This window comes from Lepisma saccharinum, chromosome 11 (assembly GCF_977018435.1).
Source record: "Lepisma saccharinum chromosome 11, izLepSacc3.1, whole genome shotgun sequence".
NCBI classification, from domain to species: Eukaryota; Metazoa; Arthropoda; class Insecta; order Zygentoma; family Lepismatidae; genus Lepisma; species Lepisma saccharinum.
In genome coordinates this window covers 1,150,632-1,176,432 of record NC_139239.1, presented here as the reverse complement: position 1 = coordinate 1,176,432, position 25,801 = coordinate 1,150,632, and the positions used below count along the sequence as shown (strand labels likewise).

The 25,801-nt window shown below is 39.3% G+C and overlaps 1 protein-coding gene across 2 annotated transcripts in view; it reads left to right on the top strand.

Moving 5' to 3' along the window:
• The first annotated feature begins 247 nt into the window (after positions 1 to 247).
• Positions 248 to 25,801, top strand: part of Trpm (transient receptor potential cation channel, subfamily M) — a 587,782-nt gene continuing 562,228 nt past the window's right edge. For both annotated transcript variants that reach the window (XM_083130635.1, XM_083130634.1), the window contains exon 1: positions 248 to 436. The gene's annotated coding sequence lies outside the window, so the exon portion shown is untranslated. The remainder of the gene's footprint in view (positions 437 to 25,801) is intronic.

Here is a 25,801-nt window from a genome sequence, read left to right as displayed (position 1 = left end):
CATTTGCTTTGTTTAATACGCGAATTATGCATTCCACGAACATTTGCTGGAATCACACTACGTCGCTAAAAGTCCGCAAAATTTGTCGCGATTATATCTCCCTTAAATTCATGGCAGAAAGTTCGTCACCCTACCCGCGAGTCACCTTCCACAGTGTTGTGCAAGACTGCAAGAGTTTGTTTGTGGCCGGCCACTTAATCAATGGCGCTGGGGTAGCGTTGCTACGGCGGGGGACGGACGCCAGTCGACGCGCTCGCTCAACACCGACGAACGCTGTTCGAGTTGTTCCGGGATTCGTGCCGCGGTATGTTTAATGCTACCAAGTGGCGGAGGCGTTTCTGAACAGTGTGGGGCGCTGGCAAGCTTTCGGAGGTTGTGACATTTGCATTGTGTGTGCTTTTCGTTGAGGTGCCGAGACCAGGACAATGTGCGACAGGTGAGTAATTGTGCGTGCTTGGGTTTTCGCCGGCTTCGAACGTTCAGGTGAAAATTATCGACCCTTCCCCATTTGGCCCGGTTCTTGCTGCCAGGAAGTTGACCGCTTTTTTTTTTTCCACGGTCATGTTTATGACTTGTTAGCGCGACATCAAGAGGTAACTCGCTTGATGCCCGGGAGAGTCCAAGTCAGTGTCCAGTTTAAGTTCCCATTAGCTTTTTGTGCATAAAGTTAATTTAAGCATTGCTTAAACTTTGGTAGTGGTAACAAAGTTTGTTAACATTTACTTTATGTCCGGGTAAACTATTCGGGACTGAACCTACAGTTTTAGAGTGGGATCCGAGCCATTGTAGGGACTACCGATGGCCTAATGGTAACGTCGTCGCCTTGTAATCAAGGGGTCCCTGGTCCGATTCCCGGTGCAGGCACATGATGGTTCGTAAGGACGCCCGCAGAGGGACCAGGAGGCGCTTGCCCCCCTGAGATATCTAAAAAGACTTCATGTAATTCAAATGTTCAAATTATAACGTGAGAACATGGACGAGGGGTGCCGCGAAAGACAGCAGATCAAGTGCCTATGCAATTTATCCTAGTGGTGGGAATGCTTTATGAGAAGTTTCTTAACTGGGCGAAAGCACCCCTCCCCCTTTCCCTCACTTTAAGCACTGCCCTGAGGTAAAAATCATGTGCGCGGCCTTGATGGTTTGGATCCCACTTTAAGCGGTAGTTCTAATTTCGATTGGCCAATCTGTGCATAAAGTGGACTTGAAACAAATTTCTTATCAAACAACCGCGCAATGTGCCTATGCATGTAATAAAATCAAACCAGAGACTTCTTAATTACAATAACCAATGGAAGAATTTCATATTGTACTGTTGTAGTTTTGTATAGAAATGATCTCGTGGAACTTACTGTAAAAGTAAATAAGATTTCGGTTTACTTTAGTAATATTTCGATAGTTGGTGATCTCGCTACCGATGGTTCCTGGTTAGAGACCCCTCCTGAGAATTTGTGTTTTTCGTATCAATTCATCCAATAATCATTGATCTTATCGTCGTGATTAGCCACGAGTGGCAGGAAAGCACCGCGAAATAATTATCTTCCGACTTTCCTTGATAAAATAATTTAACGTGATATTTCGTATAACTTTCTAATCATTTCGGTTAATAAATTTAACACCGTCATATGTTCAGATTGACAAAAAATCTCATGGTCTTGAAATGAAAATCCTGGATTTGCAGTTTTCCCATTTTACGTCGTATTTTCGTCACTTTGGCTAACCGCGGTGCAGAATTGTCTGTACATGGAATTAGTGAAGCGCCACTGACACAGGAAACCCCCATGCCCAGGGGTGAGGTCTCAAATTCAGAACCTTTGTTCATATCCTGAGCTGACCGCGTAAAGCACTCGGCTAACGAAGTGACAAATTTATTGATGTAGCGATGCGTTATGGTAACCGATATACAACGAAGGCAAACAATATTTTATTTAATTGTTCATTTTAATGCAATATTATATGCACGTACATTGCATAAATTTTTATTTTTTTCGCACAGCTTCTGTAGTTCCAAGTTTCTTTGCACGATAACCGGAACAATAAATGGGTTTTTACTTTTTTCAACACATCCGTGTTCATTGTTCCACTTGCGTATACAGTTGTACGTACAACAGGCAACAGCAAGTTTTGTATCTGGACTCAATGAGCCTTCCCCACTCTCAGGGGAACAGTCGCTCAACCAAAAGAAGTCTCTTATCTCTGTGTTGTCAAGGTCGAGAGGAAGAAAATTGTTTATTCCCTCTCACCTTGCATATATCAGTAATTTTCCTACCACATTCATAAACATTGTCCATGTTACCGTTAATTTAACACTACAAACTCACAAAATATTGTTTTTGTTTTGTCTCTCATTACGTTAATTACCACGATGATGATTCTTAGATGAAACACACAAATCCTGTCGCGATTGAAACACACACAGAGTGAGAGTGGAACCCTCAGCCAGGGTTGTTAAAGGTTCAGGAATTCTAAATAAACTCAATTTCGGTGTAGGAGAGAAAATTAGCAATAGTAAATGAGTTCTGGACCGTAAAGAACGTTTTTATCTCTAAAGTATTTAAATTCGGTCCAGGAACTTATTTTCCGGAACAATTTAAATACTGTCCAGGAACCTTTTTTCCAGATCAATTTAAATACGGTCCAAGTTCGGTATTGAAACGAAACGATACCCATCTTGGCCAGAATTTAAATCTTGCGAGAGAAAGGGATCCGGCCCTGCTACGGAATCCATTAGAATGTATGGATTCCTGAATCTCTAACAAACCCCAGAGTTGTTAAAGGTTTAGAAATTGTAAATAAATTCAATTCCCGTCCGGGAGAGAAAATCAGCAAGTGTAGATCGGTTCTAGGCCGTAAAGAACTTTTTTATGTTTAAAGTATTTAACTCGCATGGTTGCTCCCAGGTATCCATTGATTTGAGGCTGGGTGAATCCCACAGCCGCTTTCAGCTTAACGCCCACCGAGACGCGGAGAAATCGGCAACAGAAAGCAACAGAACTTCTGTTGTCTACTTCTATCGAAATCCAACGGTGCAACGGCCACTGCATGGAAACGCGCGGATCCGAAGCGGGAATTTCCGTGGGAGAAGTCTGCAGGTTATCTTGAAGGTTATCCCCCACCGAGACGCCGGAAACGGGTCTGCTGCGTTCTGTTGCCGCATTTCTCCGCGTCTCGGTGGGCGTCACGCTTTATGCGGGGACGAGACCCTCAGTTCACCCACCCCGGGAATCGAACCCGGGTCCCGCGTAGCAGCCTCCGACAAGACTACCGCGGCTCAAATTTGAATTTCGCGACTATGAGGATCATTGATAATATGCTGACATTAATGTTAGTCTCCGAACGCACGTGTTTGTGGGAAGGCGTCAATATGGACAGTTAGAGCCATAAAAGTAGAGACAAGAGAATGCCTAGGAGGATTAGGTAGCAGTGGCCGAGGTTCCATCTTGTCTAGTAGTCTGTGCAGGCAGACCTCCTTTGGTGGCTTAGAGGCAAATTGAAATGACCGGAGGAAACAGAGTGCTAGGGAGTGATTATTTTTGTGATGGCCCAGGTTCCACCATGTCAGAGTAGTCCGGGGTTTCACAATTAGACTCTGTCCGAAAGGTCCAAAAAGCAGGCATGGAGTATGGTCTTATCGGACGAAGGTGACGTCACCTACTTCAGTTCGAAAGCTCCAAGTAAACGAGCAATAGACCCCAGCTTGCAGAATGCGAGGTTGAAGGCTTGAATACTTGACTCGTGTACTTCATGTTAATTTGTTTGAAATCATGGAAGTTGAAAGTCAACCACATGTTGGTTGTAGCTCTTCTACTGTGTGGAAATGTAAGTACAATAACTTTTTCAAAAGCTATTTCTATGGTGTAAAACAAGTATTTGGGGCTGCAGTCGAAGTGCAATCCGAAAGATTTTTGCTTCCAGTCCAAGGCTTCAAGACTGAACTGCGAGACCATTCTCGAAGTATGTTCGCTTCAAGTAACGTGTTGCACGGCCTTAGAATAATGAACTTAGAAATGATTGGTGCAATCTTCTCTAATGCCGCTTACGTGCAACGCAACTGTCGGTCCCTGAATGGTTGTGAGCATATTGTTCCCCCATTGCGCGTGCTGCACTGTTCCTCGATTGTACAGTCACCGGCAATAAAACTAGAACACCTAGATCCTGAAATACTCGCTTCTCTGCAACGTGTTTTGTGCGTTGCCTAACTCTACGGCGGTGGTAGAAGTTGCCATTGAAAGTTTGCTATTAAAACCCACACACACAATGCTTTGCAGGGAAGTGAGTATTTATGTGTCCTATTTATATTGCCCGTAACTGTACGTTGACTGCCTGAACGTAGTTGGAGACGTCTCCGGAATGTGATTTGAAACCACGACTAGAACAAGTGGAGGAAAAGCAATCAGTCCGCCGTACAATTTACGAATATAAATAGCTGAGCTTCCTGTAGCTGTAAGATTGAGATGTAACTTTGCAAGCCTGGAACTTGGAGGAGAGATATTTCTTCTTTACATTGTGAAAATCGGCAGAGGCGCGCGTATCCGTGTAGCCGACGAAATGAACCGAGAAACATATATCCTCTGCAACGGCACTTAGTCGTCAATCACTTCGTGCTTTTCATTTTCTCTCCCGTTCTCTCTATTTTCACACCTCGCTTCTTGCAGTGTGGAGTTAGAGAATATATTTCAATATATTTCCTTATCAATATCTCATGTATCTTACGCTGAAATACTGTAGTGCAAGAATATAATTTTCATATTAAATCCACACACACACATCCCCCACCCCCTCGTATTTTCCCCCGAGTTTTCTCTGTACGAACTGGAAGATGTTTCTCATCCATTTGCCAGTTTATACCTCTCACCATGATCATGGCCCTGAACTCTCTGGTTCCAAAATAATTCTCCGGATTTCCAAAGAACAAGGAGAACTGATCAAAATTGCATATAGCATACAATGGAAAAGATGGCAAGCTTAAATAGATAACATACGAATTCAATTTCTAAATGAAAGGTAGGATATATTTTGATTATTTCACCATTTTTAGTGTGTGGATTTTTCTCTTCTGCTATTCAATTTCCCCTTTCTTTGTTTTCATTCTGCTATCTTCTTTCCGCTACTCTTTCTCTCTGTTTAGGACTACCTTTCTCCAATTATCTCTCTCTTCTCTTATTCTAGCTTCCTTTCTCTCCCTCTATCATCCACCCGCTTTCTCTCTATTTCTGTTTCCATCTTGCTACTATCTTCCTCCCGCTTTCTCTTTATCTTCCTTCCGCTTCTATCATACTACGTATCATCCTCCAGCTTCTCTTTCTCTGTCACTAACTTCCACCTGATTTCTCTACCTCTATGTATTTCTCTCTCTCTTTTTCTGTCTTCCTATCTTCCTCTGCTCTTATCATTTTCTAGCTTCTTCCAGTTTCTCTTTTTCTCTCATACTATCATCCTCCCGTTCTCTCCCTCTCTTTTTCTCTTATACTATTTTCCTCCTGCTCTCTTTTCTGTTTTCGCTTACTCTCTTCTGTTTATTTCCTGCTAACTTCGTCTCACTTGTCTCTCTCTCTCTCTCTCTCTGTTGCCTCATTTTTATCCAGCTTCTCTCTGCTTACCTCTTAGAATCTTCCTTCAGCTTTTCTTTCTCTCTCTCTCTCATTCAAATAGACATTGAAAGCACTGAAGCAAAAACTAACTTTGCTAAATTGTTCTGTGACCATTTTAACCATAACACACTCTTAGACAACAATAGCGTAATAGATCCACATGTCAAGCAAGAAACAGCAAGAGTAAATTTGCAGGTGCTCTAAGCTAAGCGTCAGGTCAACCTTGCAGCAGGTTTTAGCATATGTAGATCCAAATGTGCGCGCAAGAATATAGTTCCACTGAGACGGGTTCTATTCCGACACAACTGCATACTTGCAAGAAAACAGTTATTTAATTTGTAATATACAGACAAAATAATACATTGATTAGCAGGTATGGACTTAATTGGTTGCAATCACTGTGCAGACGAACTTAGAACCGCAGATTCGCCAACTCGAATCTGTATTGCGTTGAAGAGACATTGAAACTTTAGAGCGAGTCGAGCGAGACTGAATGCGTTGCAGAGCGCGTGAAATCGCTGATACCAGTGTTGCACATCCCACTATTTTAACCCTATGTTTATTGTAGAGCGGCGAGAATGGCTGAATCTCCTGTTCAGCGCGCGGTTTTACCCGAATGTTATTTTGGGCTTCATCCGAAAGGAAATGTTCTTCAAAGTCAAGCAACTTGTTTTAAATGCATAATCCTCCTTGCGGCAACAAGATCAAAGTAAAACAGGGCGTGAGGTGATTTGCCGTCAATGTGCACACGAATTGTATCACGGGTGTTGAATGATTTGCGGTTTGAGTTTAGCAAGAGGAAACGATTGTTTGTTGTTTGACGACAAAAGAATCTCCGCGGTATTAAAATATATCGCAGTGAGAAGAAACATGTTTATTATTTGGACGAGACGTCCTTCAACTCGGTGAGTGGGGGAAGGGGGAATAAACCATGGAAGGATACCACCATGCAAAACCACCGCCAGGGCTGAAGAAACCGACGATGAGGGGAAGGGGGAGGCTTATTGTTTCACCCACTGGCGGCAATGAAAGCTTTGTTGAAGGCGCATATTTACTTTTCAGCGCAAAGAAAGGGAAGGGTGATTATCAGCAACAAATAGACAGACCAAGATTTGAATCCTGGTTTAGTGAAGTGATTCATAAATTGAAACCAGAGTAATAGCGACAGACAATGCACCTGATTGTATATATCACCAATAACAAATCATGCTTTTTTGGTGGTACAACTTGAAGTGCGTGTGTCTTACTGTAACGGATGTATTGCGAACGAAGCAACCAAGTTTTTCATAAATCTATTTCTTTCTAAACCAAAAACAATAATTTGTCATTAAATTCAAGAGGGGCCTATCGTTGTTTACTTTTATCTTTGTTTATTTTTATTTTTGCGTGCTCGAAATATACACACATGCTCTCATGTTTAGAAGTTGTTTCGCTCTTATATTAATGACACATTTATTAAATAATATATGCGCAGAAAGTACTTTTAAAATGTTATGTTTCAGGAGACAAAGAGAAGCAAAAATACAATCCACTTGACATGCATGCGGGTTTTGATGTGTTGTGCGGTTGGCAATACTGTAGATTTTCTCAGTGTCTCCGATGTAAGCAGCTCGGCGGTTGAGGAAAGACTGGCACGGAAGATTCTGAGCTCAGTTCTCGCGCGGATTGATACATAAAACCTGCTGCAAGGTTAACCTGACGCTTGGCTTATATACGTCAACAATCAGAATACGTGAACTTTTATGCACAGACCTTTGCAGTTTAAAGTGAACATTTCGATCCTCATATTTTGAATTTTTGGTACATCGACCGATTGATTCGATTATTGAATACAATGGACAAATGGACGGAAAGTGTAAAGATAATTTATGGTTATTTTTCTCACTAAAGTTCTTATTTTTAGCTTCGAGGGTATCTCAATACTAATTATTATGTTGTTGTCCCAGATCAGTGGTTTCTAATTTTTACTTTTTTCGTTCTGCGAATCACCTTAAAATAATTACATGGAACATAATTTTTCAAATAATATTTTAAATAGGGAAGACCGGGGTATTTCCGAACAATTAAGCTGTGATGGTGAATTACGGACTTATTTGAAAACATTTTAGACACTGCATAGGTTCTAAGGAAATCTAATATATTCCCTTCAAAATCAAATGTGTAACAATGTTCCCAGTTTTGCACAAGAAACTAAGAAAAAGACGCAGCTGTCATGTTTGGTATTGCCTGGATTTTTCGGGATAATGCCGGACATCGTGTTAGCTTACCCCTCATGAAAAATAATTTATATAAAGACAAATTAATGCAAAAATAAGGGATATTGATCCTGCTTTTAAGAAAATACAGAATTTTATTTTGTCAAATTTTTACTTTGGTCATTTTTAACTTCATATCATTTGTGCAAGTTTTTCCTTTTTAAGAGTTGAAGTCTAATGTAGACGCAAGGCACTATGATTCTGATATATTTCTTGAATTTGTACAACTCAAGCCGATTTTGAATAACAAGCTAACATGCTATGGGTAATGCCGAACACGTGTTCGCCATTACCCCTTTCTTCGTCTTGTTGTTTTCAATATCACGACAAGTGCTGTATAATATAGGAGCATTCCAGTGTGTTTGAAAATTGCCTAAATAAATGTACAATCTACAAAACTAAACAACATAAAAATAATGTAACAGTCTTCACATATCTCGAAGTAAATACAAAACACAAATTACAAGCAAATTAAAAAACCAAAACATCTTTATCCGCTGGCTTCGATGTCTCACAGAAAAATGACGCCGCTAAGAGCTTAACACATTTTCCGTGACAAAAAGCTAAGTGGCGACACCAATTGGATCAGTCTTATCAAGAAATCAAAGCAGAAAACCTGTTATCTATTACCCCATTTTCCCTTATTTATTTACTATCTTGGCTGATTTTCTAAAACTCTTAATAACTTTTCACGAACCTCGTTAAGAATCGCTGCTTTAGGCAGGGAAATGAATTGACAATTTTCAGTTAAACTATGAGATCAAGGAAATTCCATAGCTTCCACGTTTGTTTCTTTCACAAATATTGACAGGATATTTTCAATGGATTGTTGTTTCTTACAACTAGACGAATGGACAAATCGAGTTAGTTGATATTGGCATTGATCTATTCCATCAATGAAGTTTGTATTTTCAATTCTGGCAGTTTTGATATATCCAGATGGGAACATTAATTGTATAATTCTTTAGCTCTTATTTAATAGTGCAAGGCGTGTCAGGAGTGACCTTCTGAGAAGACAACTAAAAGTCAATCTCTTTCCACGTAGTACACCACGGTATCTGCAGTTTTGCAGGCCAACGATGCTCTGGCGCCTGGATCCACTGGGGTCGTGCTCTCCTGTGTTTGTCGTTGCATGTGCTGAGTGTCCCTTCACAGCTTCAACTTGTACTGTTTAGTTGTTGGTAAAGAGTTTGGTTTGAGTTGCTGTTTTAAGTCCACTTTATGCACAGTAAGGCTAATGGGGACTGGACCTACATTTGAAAGTGGGATCCGAACCACTTGTGCCTCCACCGGGTATCGACCCCGGGACCCATTGATCACAAGGCAATGACCCTACCACTGCACCATCCGGAAGACCCAGTTGTTGGTAAGGAGTCTAAGACAAATATTAGTTGTAGGAATTCGGCGAGGAAGCTTTCAACAGACATATTTTATTTTTCTACTTAGGGTTCTGTCTTCTACTACTACCGATGGCGTAGTGGTAACATCGTCGCCTTGTAGTCGAGGGGTTCCGGGATCGATACCCGGTGGAGGCACATAACACAGTTATTCGGATCCCACTTAAACTGCAGGTCCAGTCTCGGTTAGCCTATCTGTGCATAAAGTGGACTTAAAATAACAAATCGATCAATTTTGTTTTAGTTATCCTCGTAGTGTGTGACGGACACAAAATAATCTGTGTGCTGACGTGCTCATAATTTAAATATCAGTAACAAATCAACATTTCATAGTACATAAAAAACACATTTAGATCGTCTGCAAACTTGTCACACCACTGTCGATAAATAACGCGAAAGAAGCTTTAATTTCAAGCGTTTCCTTCATCATTTATGATTCATAATCTTCTTTGCGAATCCGAGGCAAGGGTGTAATCTTTATTGTCTCGAACGGCGTTCCTATAAATCACTTCACCCACAGATGTCTAGTTTTGCAAGGTGGAGTACAATGCAAGTCATTGTGGTGTGGCAACTAATTAAGTTCCTCGCTTTTTGAAATACTAGCGTATTTCTGATGAATCACTCTCCTGGAAAGAGTTCTTCTTTCCATGTAAGCCTATCTACAAGAAAGGATATAATTAGAGAAATACGTTTTTAGTATTGGTCTATCGCACTCGTTGAAGTATTCTGTGTTAATGTATTGATAATTTTTAAATGTTTTAAAATGGCGACTTTGATCAAATTAAATGGCACTCTTGTGTGGTTTATACATTCATTTTTTCCTAAAAAATATATATATATTATCGTGTAAAGTGAGATAGCTATTTATTAATGCAAATAGGCGAAGCTCAAGCACTTAGGTAGTTTTCAGATCGAAGCGACAAGCAACACGGTGGTATCATACAGAAGCGACACGGACACCTCCAATATGTAAAAAATAAAAACCTTCACTGCACATGCGCGATATCCAGACCGAGACGACACGATGCAAGTTATTTTTATGAAACTGCCCAACCCGAGCGACAAGCGCCACGTGCAGCTTGTCGTGCCACTCGATATAAAATATTGCCTTGTAGGGAGTTTTCAGACCGAAGCCATTTGCGACTGGCGACAAGTGACACGCTACACGTGTTACATAGAAACCAAACTACAGAAATAAATCCAACCTTTCGCATCGAAGCGACACGACAAACTACACACTTTGGGCCGATATCGTACATTGTGTCGCTTCGGTCTGTTGGAAACACATGCTCAGTGAATGCTTCCTACAGACCGGATGAGGTCTCTGTCGCTTCGGTCTGAAAGCTCCTCTATTTCCGTCTTCAGTCTGAAGTATACAGTATAAGCAACGTGTAAAACGTGTAACTGCACACGCTTTCCAAACGTGCCCCACCCCCCTGAGATATCTGAAAAACTCTAACGTCTTGCCAAACAGAAGTGCATGATGTAAATGATTATTTTGAGATTTAGAATGTGTTAGAGATTTGGGGACACAGGAAAGCTTCATGGAAAATCACATCTGATTCTACATTCTGAAAATAGAAAACCTGTATTTTAAGTTACATATTAAAGCACTACTATATTAGTCCAACAGCCAGTTGACAATCAAAACTTCCGAGACGGTCAGTGTGGAATCAAAATGGCACCTCCGATGCCGATGTATCGGCAATTTCGCGGAGTCCGCAAAAATGACGCTCGACACTTTCGCAAAGTCTTATTAACCTGAAAGTTACACAAAGGTTATTGCGTTTACTTTGATTTTGGGTCATGTGAAAAAGCTGTATTTTGTGATTACTTAACAGGTATTTTTGTATTGTCTTGTAATCTTGTAATATTTTGTAGCAAATCTATGGTAAACTGATGCTTATACGTAATTGGAGTAGAATACTCACCCGTTACTGTTAATCAGTATTTTACGATTGTTTTCAATTGTTACAATTCTCAAACATCGGTATTGCTATCGACAAGGGTACAGGTTCAAAATGTTATCTGCTCAGCCCTAGGACAGAGGGGGCAGGAAATTCTTATATCCGTGTTTCCAGAAATAGAGGTGAAAAGATCGAAGCTGAAATTTAATGGAAAGGGGGATTGGAGAGTTTAGCTTCCCCTCACGTTGATTGTTTTGGAGTCGAGCCACCCGTGCGCCACCACAGTCGATAGAGTAGCCACTTTATCTGAACAGGAGGACGTAAAAGCTGCTTTAATTACTAACTCCTATTTGTCTTTGTTAGACGTAAAGGTTTAGGTAGGGCCTCAGCTCACCCCCCCCCCTTCTAACACGTCACTGGATTGGAACCGGAACACATCCGCATTTCCTCAAGTAGTCCTTTATAAGTATTTTCTCATGTATCATTTGCTTTGAACTAGTTGAAGCGCGAACGATACATACATCACACACAATGACACGTTTAATTTAAAAATCGATGGGGAAATAATTACGCCTACCCAGACTTGTAATTTTCTAGCCTTACGTGCGACCTATCGACAAGTAGAAGCCTACGCAGTTCGAGAACGGCCTTCTTCCCTCTAAAATTCCATGTACTAGAGTCAACGCAGTAAAATCGTGTATTGATTACCATATTTTCTGACATATATTTTAATAATTTTTGGTACATTTAAATACTCTTATCTGAAATGATATATGAGAAGGAATTAAGTAATTTCCAATTTTCAACGACGGATAATTGATGAGTAAAAACTAGATTGCCTTTCTTTAATAATCGATAATTTCATTTCAGTTTGCTATGAAGCACCATTCATTGATTGATTAAAATTAAAATTGTGGGTGTGTCAGCACTTAGGCTATTTTCAACCTTCACATTAACAGGGTTCGTCCCCTTAAACTAGCTAGAATCAACATCTACATCTGAGGACTAAAATTTCCTTACCAAGATTAAAAGCTGAGGCTGTAAAGGGTTACTCAGCACATACACTCTGTCCCGGGAGCAAGCGAACGAAAACAAGTTTCTGCGCAAGTAGTGACGCGAGACGGCTCTGCCAATGAACACGTGAGAGCGAACGGGATTGCCTGGAGCGGGGAGCGCAGCAGGGTGTACACGCAGTCGGCTCACCAGAAGATTCCCGAACGAGGGGAGACGGGATGCGGGGGTAAAGGGAAGGACCGGCCCATTTGCAGATTTTAGGGGTAGAAGAAAGTATTCTTCTAGTGCGGTGTAGTGTCCTTTCGGAAGTGCGTAGGAACATGTTGCTGCTTTTTTTTTCCAGTGTCTAGAATACTTTTGTATTGCTTATTCTATGTATTATACGTATAGACTGTATTTCAAAGAATTTATAAAAGAATATACGGCAACGACTTTAGGGTTACCAGATAAAAAAACTTTAAAAAAGGTGACATTTTTAGATTACAAGAAGCTAATTTGCGACGAAGATGCAGCACTGAACACACGTTTTGTTCTTACTGGTGTTTTGTTGATGAGAGCATACACCCCTGTAAAACAATTTTACACTGTTTCCGTATAAGTGTTTATAGGCCTCATTATAGACAAATGTCTGAACATTCTAATATTTATTCACTATGCCCGTAATATTATACGGTTGTGAAACTTGGTCTCTTCCTTCAAAAGAATAACAGAAATTGGCATTTTGCCTCGGAGTTGTTTCTTCCAGGCCTTAAGTCAGGAAACTGTTTTTGTAAGTCGTCATAAAAAACACATCAGTGTTTCGGAATGGTTTAGATCGCTGATCGACAGAACTTAACTTCTCCGCCACCATGTAACAATTAAGAGTACGGCAGTTAAAAATTACTGTTTATTTCTGAATTCTGTCATGAAACTCAAATCAAAGTAAGTCGCGGCGATTCGCATATTCTTACTTATTGTTAGAAACCTGCTGTTCATCACAAGCCGCGGTAGATGTCGAAAATTCTTTTTTTGTTGGAAGAAAAATTTCTTGTCTTTGCGCTTGCAACTGTGTGTGTTGTATTTCTTTATTTTGAAATTGAAAATTGAAACAATATTAACAATTATTTACTAATAACATTTTGTTACTAATCTTGAAGTTGAGCAGTTGTCTTTATCCCAGAAAAGAGGATATTTCCAAATTTTCCTAAAAACCGGCCCGGACCATTTTTAGGACCTGAAAAAGTGGTTTTGTCTGGGTAAAAGAGGACGCCTTGTAACCCTAAACGACTTTCGTCGCTGCACCGGTTACAGCGAGCCCTCTTGTGCTTCTCACTCAGGTTGCACTCCCCCAACCCCAATAGTGGAGTCGCCTGTCGCTACGTCACTATACTTCCGTTGGGGATCATCACCTACTGAGCGATGAGCTTGTACTGTTTTGCTCTGCACACTCGATTACACCCCTTCTCTACCGCTATGTGCGACTTTGCTCCACAGATTCCGGGGATAGAGTGAGTATAAGTATGTGGACAAAACCCAGGACAACACGCAACCTTACAGACGATTATACTGATCGTAGGTCCAGACGCCAGGGCCTCGTTGGCCTGCAAGACAGCAGTTACCGGGGTGTATATACTACGTGGAAGGGAGGTTGATTGACTGATTGATTGACTTGCTCTATTTTACTTCGCTTTTTGTGCGACTTTTGGCTAATTTGCGAAGATGGGGATGAGTGACGATATGATTAAATTGATGAACGGACACTCATAAATATCCATGCCCAGGCCAGGATTCCAACCCGGGAAGGGAGGTTGACAATTGGGTGCTATATCAATATGTAACCCTTTACACGCCTATGAAGCCCGAATAAACAAATAACTCATCTGCTTTATGTAATCAAATACGAAGTTTGTATGTGCAATTACTGGAAGCATACATAAAAGTAAACCAACCTAAGAGAATATATATTTTCGGCATATTCTATACTTCACCAGTTCATCATTGCGATTAATCTAGCAGGTATATAACCGCTCTAAACTAACGAAGATTGAAATATAAAAAATATAGATAACTTTCAGAAACCGGAAGAAATGAAGTTGTAATGTAGGATTAAATAGCTGGTACGGGAACAAATGCTTTGGTATTTAATATTTTGCTATCATCTACCTATTCCAATTATAATTTTTTACTTCTAGAACCAACTGTAGCTAACCAAAAAGGAAACATTGTTTATAGTAAAACATCATTTTGTACTAAATGGAAAATGGTTTAAGGATGCAGAAAGTAGTTATTACATATTTGCTATCGGTTCTTTAACTAAAGGTCCGAAGAAGCATAACATATACGAACATGACTATCTGTTGACCTTTATTATTTGCAGTCAAGGAGGCCTACGATCGATATCCGATAAAAGCATTTAGTAGATCGGATTCCACTTTAAACGGTAGGGATAGGCATCAAGTGGACTTAAAAAAATTAGTCTATCTGTTCATAAAGTGGACTTTATACTCAAACATAAATGTATGATAGCTCTCATAACTAACCTCGTCATAAAGTATTCTTAAAATTACGAGAATGCCTAGACATAGAGTGGAACGTAACATCAATTTAAATATAGTCTAATCCACAGTAATTCATTTGTGTCTTTATCAAATTGAATTCTGATTTGTCAGCTATTTTTCGATACAATTCGTTTGTGATGTAATGAGATTTTTTTTTATCTCAATTGCATTTTATATGAACCAACTGCATTCTTCATTTTTTCTTTTTTTAAATCGCGTTTATAATTGCAATATATAGATAAATATTCAAAATACGTTAAGGTTTATCTGCACCAGTTGACCAAACACTGTCAGAACTTGTCCAGCAAAATTTGTAACTGACGGAAAGCAGCCCTTCCAGCGGGGATCGAACCCTCACCTGTTGCTTGGGGAGACCATGTGCAACCTCGGGATTCAACAGATGAATAAGATCGCCTGTTGCTCTCCAATACTTTTGCTATTCCGGTAGCTGTGGTAGGAAAGTAGCCATAAAGATATGCTTGCACAGGTTTAAAGTGTTCGTTTCCGTCACTTATGTGTAAAGATGACAAGATGTGTAGCAGAAAGATTAGACTGAAAAATAAATCAAGAATTTTGAAATCAAGTATTTGATGACTTGGGGAATGTTCTGTTTTCTGGAATTTTTAATTACAAATCCGGTTGGCCTCTTACCAACAATGATTAATGAATATTAAGGTACCTGATTAAAGCCAGGGTGATATTAATATTGCTTACTATGATACTTAGTTTGGGATAGTAATTCTTGCAGCTTAGTAGTCGGATTTTTAGAATCTTGATGGCAGATGAGGTAAAAGCGAATCACAGTGATAACGTCAAATTTTAAGGGATAAATACTGTATTGAATATAATGTCTGAAATTAGTTTAAAGTGCACTTTCATTTTTTTTTTGGAATGTTGTGACTTCACTTTAATGACACCTCAGTGGCCCTGAACAGTAGTAAATCGTTTTATTAATGCACACACACACACACACACACACACACACACACACACACACTTATTTTAATTATAATTAAACCTCGTTGGTCACTACAAAGATTAACCTCAAGAAATGAAAAATTGAATGCATGAGGCACAATTCTTTGATTTATGGCAGTCATAGGGCCTCCTCGACGGTGTAGTGTTAACGTATCGCCTTTTAATTAAGGTTTGATACCCAATGGAGACATATAGTGGTTCGGATACTACTTTGTACCTGTAGATCCAGTTCTGATAAGCCTACATTTGCAGAATCAGGATTGATATAAGGAATATGGCAATAATATCGTATTTATGGATATTTTTGTTTTTAAAATTTTGAATTCAAAGCCACGTAACATTTTTATACTTCCAATTTATAAAATAAACGAGAATTAATAATCGTGAAAGTAGTACTTTCTGACAATCTTTCTTCCGGGCTCCAGTATTAGTTTTTGAACGTTGCTTTGTCTCTTTCAGCAACGTTTGCCTAAATACAACATTATAATATGGCCAGGTAACTACCTTCTGATGTGCTAAAGAACGTCAGTTTTTGTGGTTCTGATTTTCAAAATAGTCATACTGTTTCCTTTTGGGAGACTATTGAAGTGTTGCAATCTCACTGACCGAAACTGTCTTCAGTGTTAAAAGTTTTATGTTTCGAACGTTTTGAACAAGGTGTAATCTGGGAATGTTACTTTCTGCTGATACATGGACTTTCTTCATTACGTAAGTTCTGCCGCATGCTATCTCTTTTTTCGCTTTTTGTTTTTATTTTTCAAGGTAAAAATGAAAAACTGATGTTTAAGTTTCTTATCTACGTACAACACGTTTGTTGGTTTCTAAATCTAAGGTTTTTTAGAGTCTGAGAAAGTACGAAATACAAGGATGCAAGTCACATGTACAGGATGTGGCATAAAATTGGGCTTTTATAATTGCAACGAAACTCCTACTAATTAAGTTTTATTAGACAAAGATATAAGCACATCAAGTACACCATTATGCATTGCCATTTGCAAAATATGTACACTCACAGTCACGTTCATGTGTTGAAAATTACGTTCTGCAGGTGACCATCATTTCGTCGTTGACACTTGGTTAATCTGCGTGCCAAATCGTCCATGGCACATTCCAACGCGTAAATAGCAATGTTTCTTTAGGCACATCCTGATTGCATTGGTCAATGGAATAATATCATGTCTCCCGACATTAAAAAAAAGTCTATATTCTCGTCTCGCAACGGTAACAGATTCGCCAATTACATAGAACGCCCTCACTGCTACAGAATGTTGAGCACCTCTGAAATGATCCATCTATGTGAATGGTGTACATTGGGAATCGACACCTCACAGAAACCCTCTCAACGAAAATAAATCCATTTTTATGGCACACCCTGTATACTTAGGTAATATTTGATACATATGTAAGGATCTTTATGAAGTTTCTATGAATTTTGATGATTTATAATCCGATTTCTCTGATTTTTTAGTCGAGGAGCTGGAAAATTTCTCTTTATATTACCTTTTATGCGTGCAGGAAAATTATAACGTGTAGATATAATATTTACGTACTCGTGTTGAGTTCTTCTGTACATTGTTACCTCTCTCACATGATGCAGAAGAATAATTCCCAATAATAATTAATATTTTAATCTTCCACTTTTTAAAGAAATTTCAACAAATACTAATATCTTAAGCACAGTGAGTAACGTCAATTTCATAATAGTTAATTACTGAGGTGACATCAACTTACATTTCTTGTTTTTTCACTAACAATTTATACATGTCAAAAAACCAAAAAATAACCAAATCATTTTCTTTTTTAGCTAACTTGCAGGTTAGTTGTTAACCAGATGGTCGTACAAATACCTCATGTTATTGAAGGCTTCATGGTCGCTGTCACTGTCGTTACATATTGCAATAACAAAGGTGCTAGTCTCTGTGGCGAAATGGTTAGCATAGCTACGAAGCTTCGAACCGAAAAGTTTCAAGTTTGAACCTTGGCTAAGGCACGAATGTAAAGTTGGGCATAAGTTGATTTCAGCCCACTTTATGCTCATGTAGACAAATCGGAACTGAACCCACAGTTTAAAAAGGGAATCACCGTTCAATGTTGCTCCATCGGTGATTGATCCCAGTACTCTTTCATAACAAGGTAATAGCGTTACCACTAGGCCCAGAGGCACTGACGTACGTGTTGTTTGTCCCATCAACAATTTCTTTGTTTATCTTTCATCCTCGACGTCACGATTAACCAAAGGTTAAGAAAATCGACGTAAAAGAACTGAAAGAAATTACTGTCAAGGTCCTCACGACATTTCGGTCTAATACGTGATAGGTCACACATGTACCCATATTGTATTTCTATCCTCTGTGCGATGTTACCATAGTTCAGATCAATATTCTGAGCCAAGATGGTGTAAATATCGAGAGCATCTTAGTCTCCTGTAATTGAGACCGCTTGTAATCATGGGGTCCCGGGTTTGATACCAGGTGGAAACACATAGTGGTTCAGGTCTCACACTAAAGTGTAACCAGTTTCCATTAGCCTCTCTGTGCATATGTGGATATCGTGGACTTGAAACAAAAGTTGAGGGCCTTTGAATTGAGATCGAGGTGCAGAAGAGCTCAAGTGTGAACTCGCTCAGCAGTGGCTTGCCTCATGATTACTCTTCGGAAGGTTCCGTGCTCGAGTCGGGCCTTCCTTTGAGTGTGTGGCTTCATTAATTCCAACTCATCACCAATCATCATCATCGTCGCGATTAGTCAGAATTGGAAGAAAAGCATCAAAAATTAATAAAAGTGCAGGACGCAATACATATGGGGCAGCATTTGAGAAAGCACCCACAAGTCAATCTGATATCCACGTATACCCTATCCCATCTATCTCTGGAGCACGCGAACGAAAACAAGTCTCTGCACAAGTAATGGCGCGAGACGGCTCCACCAATGAACACGTGAGAGGAATGGGATTGCGTGAGAGGAGGGGGGCGACTGCAGTTACCAGCCTTCGCAGCAGTGTGCTGCTTCTCTCTGCAAACTCGATTTACTCCCTTTCTCTGACGCTATGCGTGGCCTTGCTCCAGAGATACCTGAGACAGGGTATAGTACACATCGGTAACTGCAATGCTGCAGGTCAACGAGGCTCTGGCGCCTGGATCCACGGCCGGTATGATTCTCTGAGGAGTTCGTATCGTCCACATGTGCTTGTGAAATTAGCATTCATCCCCATAGTCGCGATTAGCCGAAAGTTGAAGAAAAGCGACGTAAAATAAATAAATAAATCAATTGATCGAAAATCCCAAAACAGATGTTGATTTCATGATGGATGCTGCAAACGCGGTAATATTGCCTAAGTAAAGTTCCGTGTTTCCGCGTTGCGAATTGGATATGTGACCTCATAGGAAGAAGCTCTAGGAATGTGTTAGAAATCATAGTTTCTGAAAAAAAAAAAGAGAAAACAGGATGCATTTCCAAACAGAGATTAGAAATGGGCAGTTTTCATGAGGAGCGACCCGTGATATCCTGTGGACGCATCCTCATTTGAACCCAGTTTTTTGGCTCGATTGATCCCTTGTTCGGAGGCGTCCCTGGGGAGCTTTGCGGGGACTCGGATTCCCCCCAGAGACGCCTCGACGTGTTTCTTGATACCAGTTGATAATATTCCATCGATCGAGAACTCAAATACCTAAAGATCAAAGCGCCACCCGCGCACTCGGAGGAGAGGACGGCGCTCGTTAGTTAATGAGACTCTTTGAAGTCTTTCGTGGAGGTGGAGCTTGTCTTCGTAATCGAAAGACGTGGAGTGAATCGACAGCTATACTGTATTATGTAGATGCTAGCAAGGAGAAGCGTTTTATATATGCGGATGTAGCGAGTTGGAAAGATGCTTGTTTATCTATGAGAATTAGCTTGTCTTACGCCAGTTTTCCCCAGAGCCAAGCGCTACCCCTACACTCGAGGAGTCCCCTTGTTTGATCACGTCGGTTCTTCCGATCCCAGTATAAATTCACTTACCATTTCCCATGATCATATCTAAAAGCAAACTTAAGACCAATTTTTGTCAGACTTGTCTAAAGTAAGCAAACATTTTAATAAATATTTCAAGAAGATATTGATGTTTCTTCTGAAGCTGCCGTTGCAGATTTTAGGTAAAATGCCAGAATGAGAAAATACAATAACTTGCTGCTGCATGCTCAATGCCATCTTGGGTTATAACGTAAACTCGGGCGCGTGACTCTTATCTGAAATGAAAGAATGAAGTTTCAACTTTAGTATACCATCCGCCATTTCCCTCTATATTGTACAGTAACACATCACATTTAGTTCAAACGTGTTGCCATATTTCTGACTCACCCTGTACATAAAATTTTAGTTACGATTATTGTTTTTATTATAAATGAGCTATTCTCAGAATCGCTCATAAATTAATTTTTCGATCATTAACAGTGTATGTAAATATGTGTCCTGGAAGATATGTTGTCAGTTTATTTTTTTGAGCAGATACTTTTCGCATGCTCATGAATGACAAATATCAAGATAATGAAACCATGTTTTACCGGACTGTGACCTGCAATCAATATTACCAATCGAAGTCGTATTGTAGTTTTGTAATTGGGAAGTTGTTTGTGGTTTTAATGCCTCTGCCTCAGGAAATATTATCTGCGTTCTTTAGTGCAATTGGATTATGACCTAGTTAACGAATGAGTTTTCATTTTGCAGAGTTCATTCTTTTCTCGTTCCATCCTCTCTTCCTTCTTGTCGATAGATAAATAAATATACTTTCTGAAGAAATATGAATATCGAAAGTAAAGGTGAAACAAAAACTATTTAGAATACATCAAAGATGACAGAATAGATCTGCCCTGTAGATGAATGTTTAACGATCTCGCCTTGGAGCGATTGGTCCGGTTGCCTCTTGGGATATTCTAAATTTCGTTGTCGACTTAGCATCGTGAGGACCACAGACCTCTAGCTAAATACAGACTGGAAAGAATGCGCTTTTGTTTCAAGCCGCGCATCTTCGCTTCAGCATAGCCAGGGGGATAGAAACATGGCGGAGCTGCGCACTATAGCATCTTATAGTTTTCATATTTATGAAGAAATTATTTCTCACATGTGGAGTGGAATGTAGAGTTATATCCTTCTTAGTAAATTTAAAAATTGTAATCTTGTGTGATGTAATGACTCACAATCTTCAAAATAGTTGTTACAAATATGAAGGTATGTTCGCAGCCATGATAATGTCCCCCGGCTTTGAAATTTTTGGTTACAAGTTGACCTATGTTAAAAGGCACACGTTTCCAGTCTGTTATCTAGAGGTCTGTGGTGAGGACAATTGCATCACTACTTGAAAATAAATAACGGCTCTAGAAAGCTGTGATGGGACTCTATGCCTCAGCCAATGAGAAGCCTTCTTGTAGGCCCTCGCAGTAATAAGGCTCTCACCCACAGATTCATAAACATGTATTACAGACAACGAGGAAGCGAATGGAATTACGAACGCAAATTCTAAATTGAAACCTAATATTGCTGCTGAAACCGTTTGATCTCGCATTCCAGATATGCCCAAAACAGAAGTGCAATTTTGATAATCTCTCAGTTAATTGAAGTTCTTTATAATTGCCAAATACTCGTGCGGTATGCCTCATAGAAGTGGTTTCTCATAAAAAGAGAAAAAAAAGCTTTCGATATTTTATTTTACTTAAAATCTTGCACGATTCTCTGTTTTACAAGAAATATGTTGGATTAAAAGTATTGGAAACTAACAAGCCAGGAAATAACCCATCAGTAGTTTCAAATATCCACCCGTGTTCTTCTCTTCTTTCCCAATGAGTTAAATACATTCATCAATATCCATGACAACACAGTGATTTTTATAGATTTGATTGTGCAAATTCTATATGCATTGAGAATATACATCAATTAGGAGGGTCTACATGCATCCACTGTACTCAATCTCCTCTTGATTAACGTGTACGTGATAGCAATTGGATAACTTTCTGCCGTAAATTGCAATGGAATATGAAACGCTTAATTGCATCCTACGTGGTTCATGTATATAGAGAAGTGGGTGTGGTTAAATACAAGGCGTCCTTCGTGAATAGAAGCAGGAATGGCGTAAATGTCGTTGGTCGTATATGCATTGGAAACTGGTGTCTCCTATAAGAGACTTTCGTGCTTGCGCTAGGTAGTACATACATTTGCCACGTGGCAGGATTCAAGTTGATATCCGGGCAAACGCACAGTGCTCCAGAATGCCAAAAAGTCGGCAAAAAAAAAAAAAAGACTTTTCGGTAAGGGGATAAAACATGGCCTAAATTGGGCATGAAACTGCCATATACATTTTGCTCTAAATTGATTATTTGTTCTTGTTTTCGGCCCTCAAAATGGCGGTTCGTGATAATTGAATTTTCGGACTATATTTTGTACTTATTTTCAAGATTCGTTGTAGCATTTATTTTTTCACCGGACAATATAATTGTGCTAGGTAGACTCACAACTTCTCAGTAATGCACAGAAAGAGAACACATATTCGAATTACAATAACATATAATGTTACTATTTTTGACTTGAAAATACAAAAGTTATCTTGAGTTAACATAGCTTTCGCCGCTATTTCCCGCGACGATTTCTAAAGCAAAGGATACTTTAAAGAATTGTGAAAACGGCACGGGAGAAAAAATCTTTGCTATTTTTGACAAATTTAGCTTATTTGTGAACGTGTGCTCCGTTGTTAATAAGTCAGCTGGCAACCCTGAATCAAACGTGGTCACGTCTGCGCGCGCTAGGGGAATAGATCGTCTCCGATTTCGCTCTCAGTTGATGCTTAATACATATAGAAGTAGAGCAGTGTAACAGAAATTTATTCAAACGTCCCCAACAACCCCTAACACTTCCCAAAACCTTCATCAACATCCTCCCTAAAATTTTCCCCAAAGACTCGGCTGTGTAAATATTACCCAGAAGCAAAAATACTTCGTAAATCCGAGTTATAATTACATTAAAGCATTTGATTAACAATACCTTATTGGTTAATCTAATTGTATTAATTTTGAACATGTTTATTGTATTTCACAATTGATAAAAATGAGAGAAAATATCATGTTTAAATACCAAGCTGAAACGCAGAGCGCACGTCTAGGTGAAATTTACGCAGGCGATGTTTCTAAGGCCGTGTGAGGGGAACTAACGAAGTCTCATAGTTGATTCAAGGTCATCATGACATTCGAAAGGGTTTACTGGAAAGGTACTGAGAAGGGTCTTCCCAGGCACACTCATTGGTAAAGATGAAATAAATATTTCAAAATATTTTGGGTCATTTTTACCCATTCACGTGTCCTTGCGGGTTATGGTGTGTCATGGAAATCCACGTAACATTATTCCTGAAAAATCTGATGAAGATAGAAACTATCAGATTAATCATTTGTGCTATCGTGTTAGATTCTATAAATTTTAAAGATATCGCTTAAGATTGTGTTAAGACCTATAGTGTTGATGTGTCACGGTGCCGTAGCAAAGCTTTTAAGGATATGAAAACTGTTGCCGAAAAGAATATATTTTTCTTTAAAATAATTTCAGTTGACTTTTAAAAAATGTGGTGTTTGTAGTTGTTTTTTACTTCACTCTATGCAATCTTAAGAGCAGATTATCAGTTTTGAAAAAAGTAGCGACAGGAATAATAGGCGAGAAACTGAATAGCTTCGCCGGGAAAATGCATCTAAGGAAATCGCATTCACCACCAAAGTACATTTAAAGGAAGAAGGAAAGATATCGGAACTAGTAAATATTATTTAATGCCTTAAAACTTATTAATTTATCTTGAAAGTGATTTGATGGGAAGTCTGTTTTCCTCGCTTTAAACATGTATTGTACATAAATTTATTTTAACTATACTTCTCACATTTATTACTATTATTATTATTATTATTTTATTACTATCATTATAATCCTTATTCTCATTATTTTTGTTATTATTTATCTATTTCTGGAAATGGATTTCGATCTTCCAAGTGTGTATTAAAATAGGTCAAAATTATACTTTTTGTAAATCAAAATTATCAATCTCATGTGAATTCAGTGAACCCACAGTGTGAATTATTCCTTAAAATTGCTAATCTTTCACATTTGCATTGATTTAGGGGTCAAATAGCGAGCTCCTGATTTTTGCAATTTTTTTCGCATTCCGGATCACTGTGCAACGCCACTCTCCAAGCACATCAATGGGGATGGATTCCATTATTTATTTTTTATTTCGTCTTGTTTTACATGGCTCAGTTAAGACTGTGTGGCCTTTCCTTCCACTTTGACCATGTTTACACAATTTTTGAATATGGAATTTAGTAGTCTACATTGAAATATTAAAAAAAGAACACTAAAAAATACAAAGGAATAAATAAAACAAATAAAATATTATATACAGGGTATAGAAGTCTCATTTATAGACGCGGCACACAAGAACAAAGGAAACACACACACACACACTCACACATTCCTGACAATAGTATGGATTTTGGAAAGATGTGTTGAATTATGGGTTTCAGCACTTTCGTGCAATTCAGTAAATTCAATTTGCGCCTAGTGAAAAGTGTTTCGCTTGCGTCTTGAAAAGGTGTACCGCAGGTGGGTTCCGGATATCGGGGGGTACGGAGTTTCAAAGACGGGAAGTGGAAATGGTGAAAGATTTTTAGTAGAAATTGGAATTTTGGGGGGGTAATGAGTAGTTGAGATCTCTCTCGCGATCTGGTGACGAGGCTATGGGAGTCAGAAAGCACCAAAATCTGCTCGAGAGAAAAGCAGGTTCTTTTCAAGTGATTGCCCTGTAGAGGAGGGTAAGGTTGTGTATGTTTCGCCGATCAATTAATTTGAGCCAATTAAGTTTTGTGTAGATAAAGCGAATACAGACGTTTTGCGCTCTCTGAAGATGTTGAGCCGATACACTGAAAAAATTGTTGGTGTTAAAACGACACAGAGTGTGGTGCCTGGAGGTCTACACCACATTTTGGTCAACGTTTAACCTTAGTGGTGTCAAAAAGGTGTTGATTGCAACCAGTTGTCTGTGTTATTTCAACAGCAGTGAGGTTAAACGTTGACCAAAATGTGGTGTAGACCTCCAGGGACCACACTCTGTGTCGTTTTAACAGCAACATTTTTTACAGTGTAGGTCGGAGTAGACAGATTCGCAGAAATCGAAATGTGGAAAGACAAGTGATTGGACGAGTTTGATTTTAAAGCTTAATGCCCACTGAGACGCGGGGAAACGCGGCAACAGAAAGCAAGAGATGCGTTTCCGGCGTCTCCTTTAAGATAACCTGCAGACTTCTGGCACGGAAATTCCCGCTTAGTTTCCACGGGTGAGTGAGCGTTACAGTATTTGATTTCAATAGAATCAGACAACAAAAGTTCTGTTGCCGTGTTTCCCCGCGTCTCAGTGAACGATAAGCTTCATTCTTAAGGGTAGAAAATGTTTAAGCCGAACAAGGGGTGTAATGTCCCGAAAGTTCTTCTACTAGCTGAATTTATATGATCTGACCAGGAGAGATGCTGATTAAATATTTGGCTCAGAAGTTTTGCTATTTTGGTCAATTGTATGTCTTTCCCCAACACCTTTATGGCCGGGAGGGACGAAACTTCAAACACAGAAAGCATTTTTTGTGAGCTTACAATTACACTTTGGGTTTTCAAAAGGTTAATTTGCAGCCAATGATTAGCTGACCAGGTACTGAATTCGTTTATATCATAATTTAGATCGCGAATAAAATTTCAATATTTGGACGAAAGGACAAATACAGCTGAACATCATTGACATAAATGGGATATTTACAGTGTTCGAATGCACCAGGAATAATACACAGAGAGAAGAGGAGTGGAACCAGGGCACTTCTTTGGGGGATACAAGCGCTGATTGATCCCCACGATGAATTCTCATACGAATTGCAAACTCATTGTTGGCGATTGAACGAAACCAAACTACGGCTGGATCAGAGAAATTATACAGGATGAAATCGATCTTCGGCAACTGAGGCCTGTATGGACTCCATAAAAACTGATGCCATAACTCAATTCCCTTACTGCTTTGACTCCCATCGTCGAGACCAGGATATGAAGAGACCATTCACCGTCAAGTGAACAGTGCATAGTAAACGGA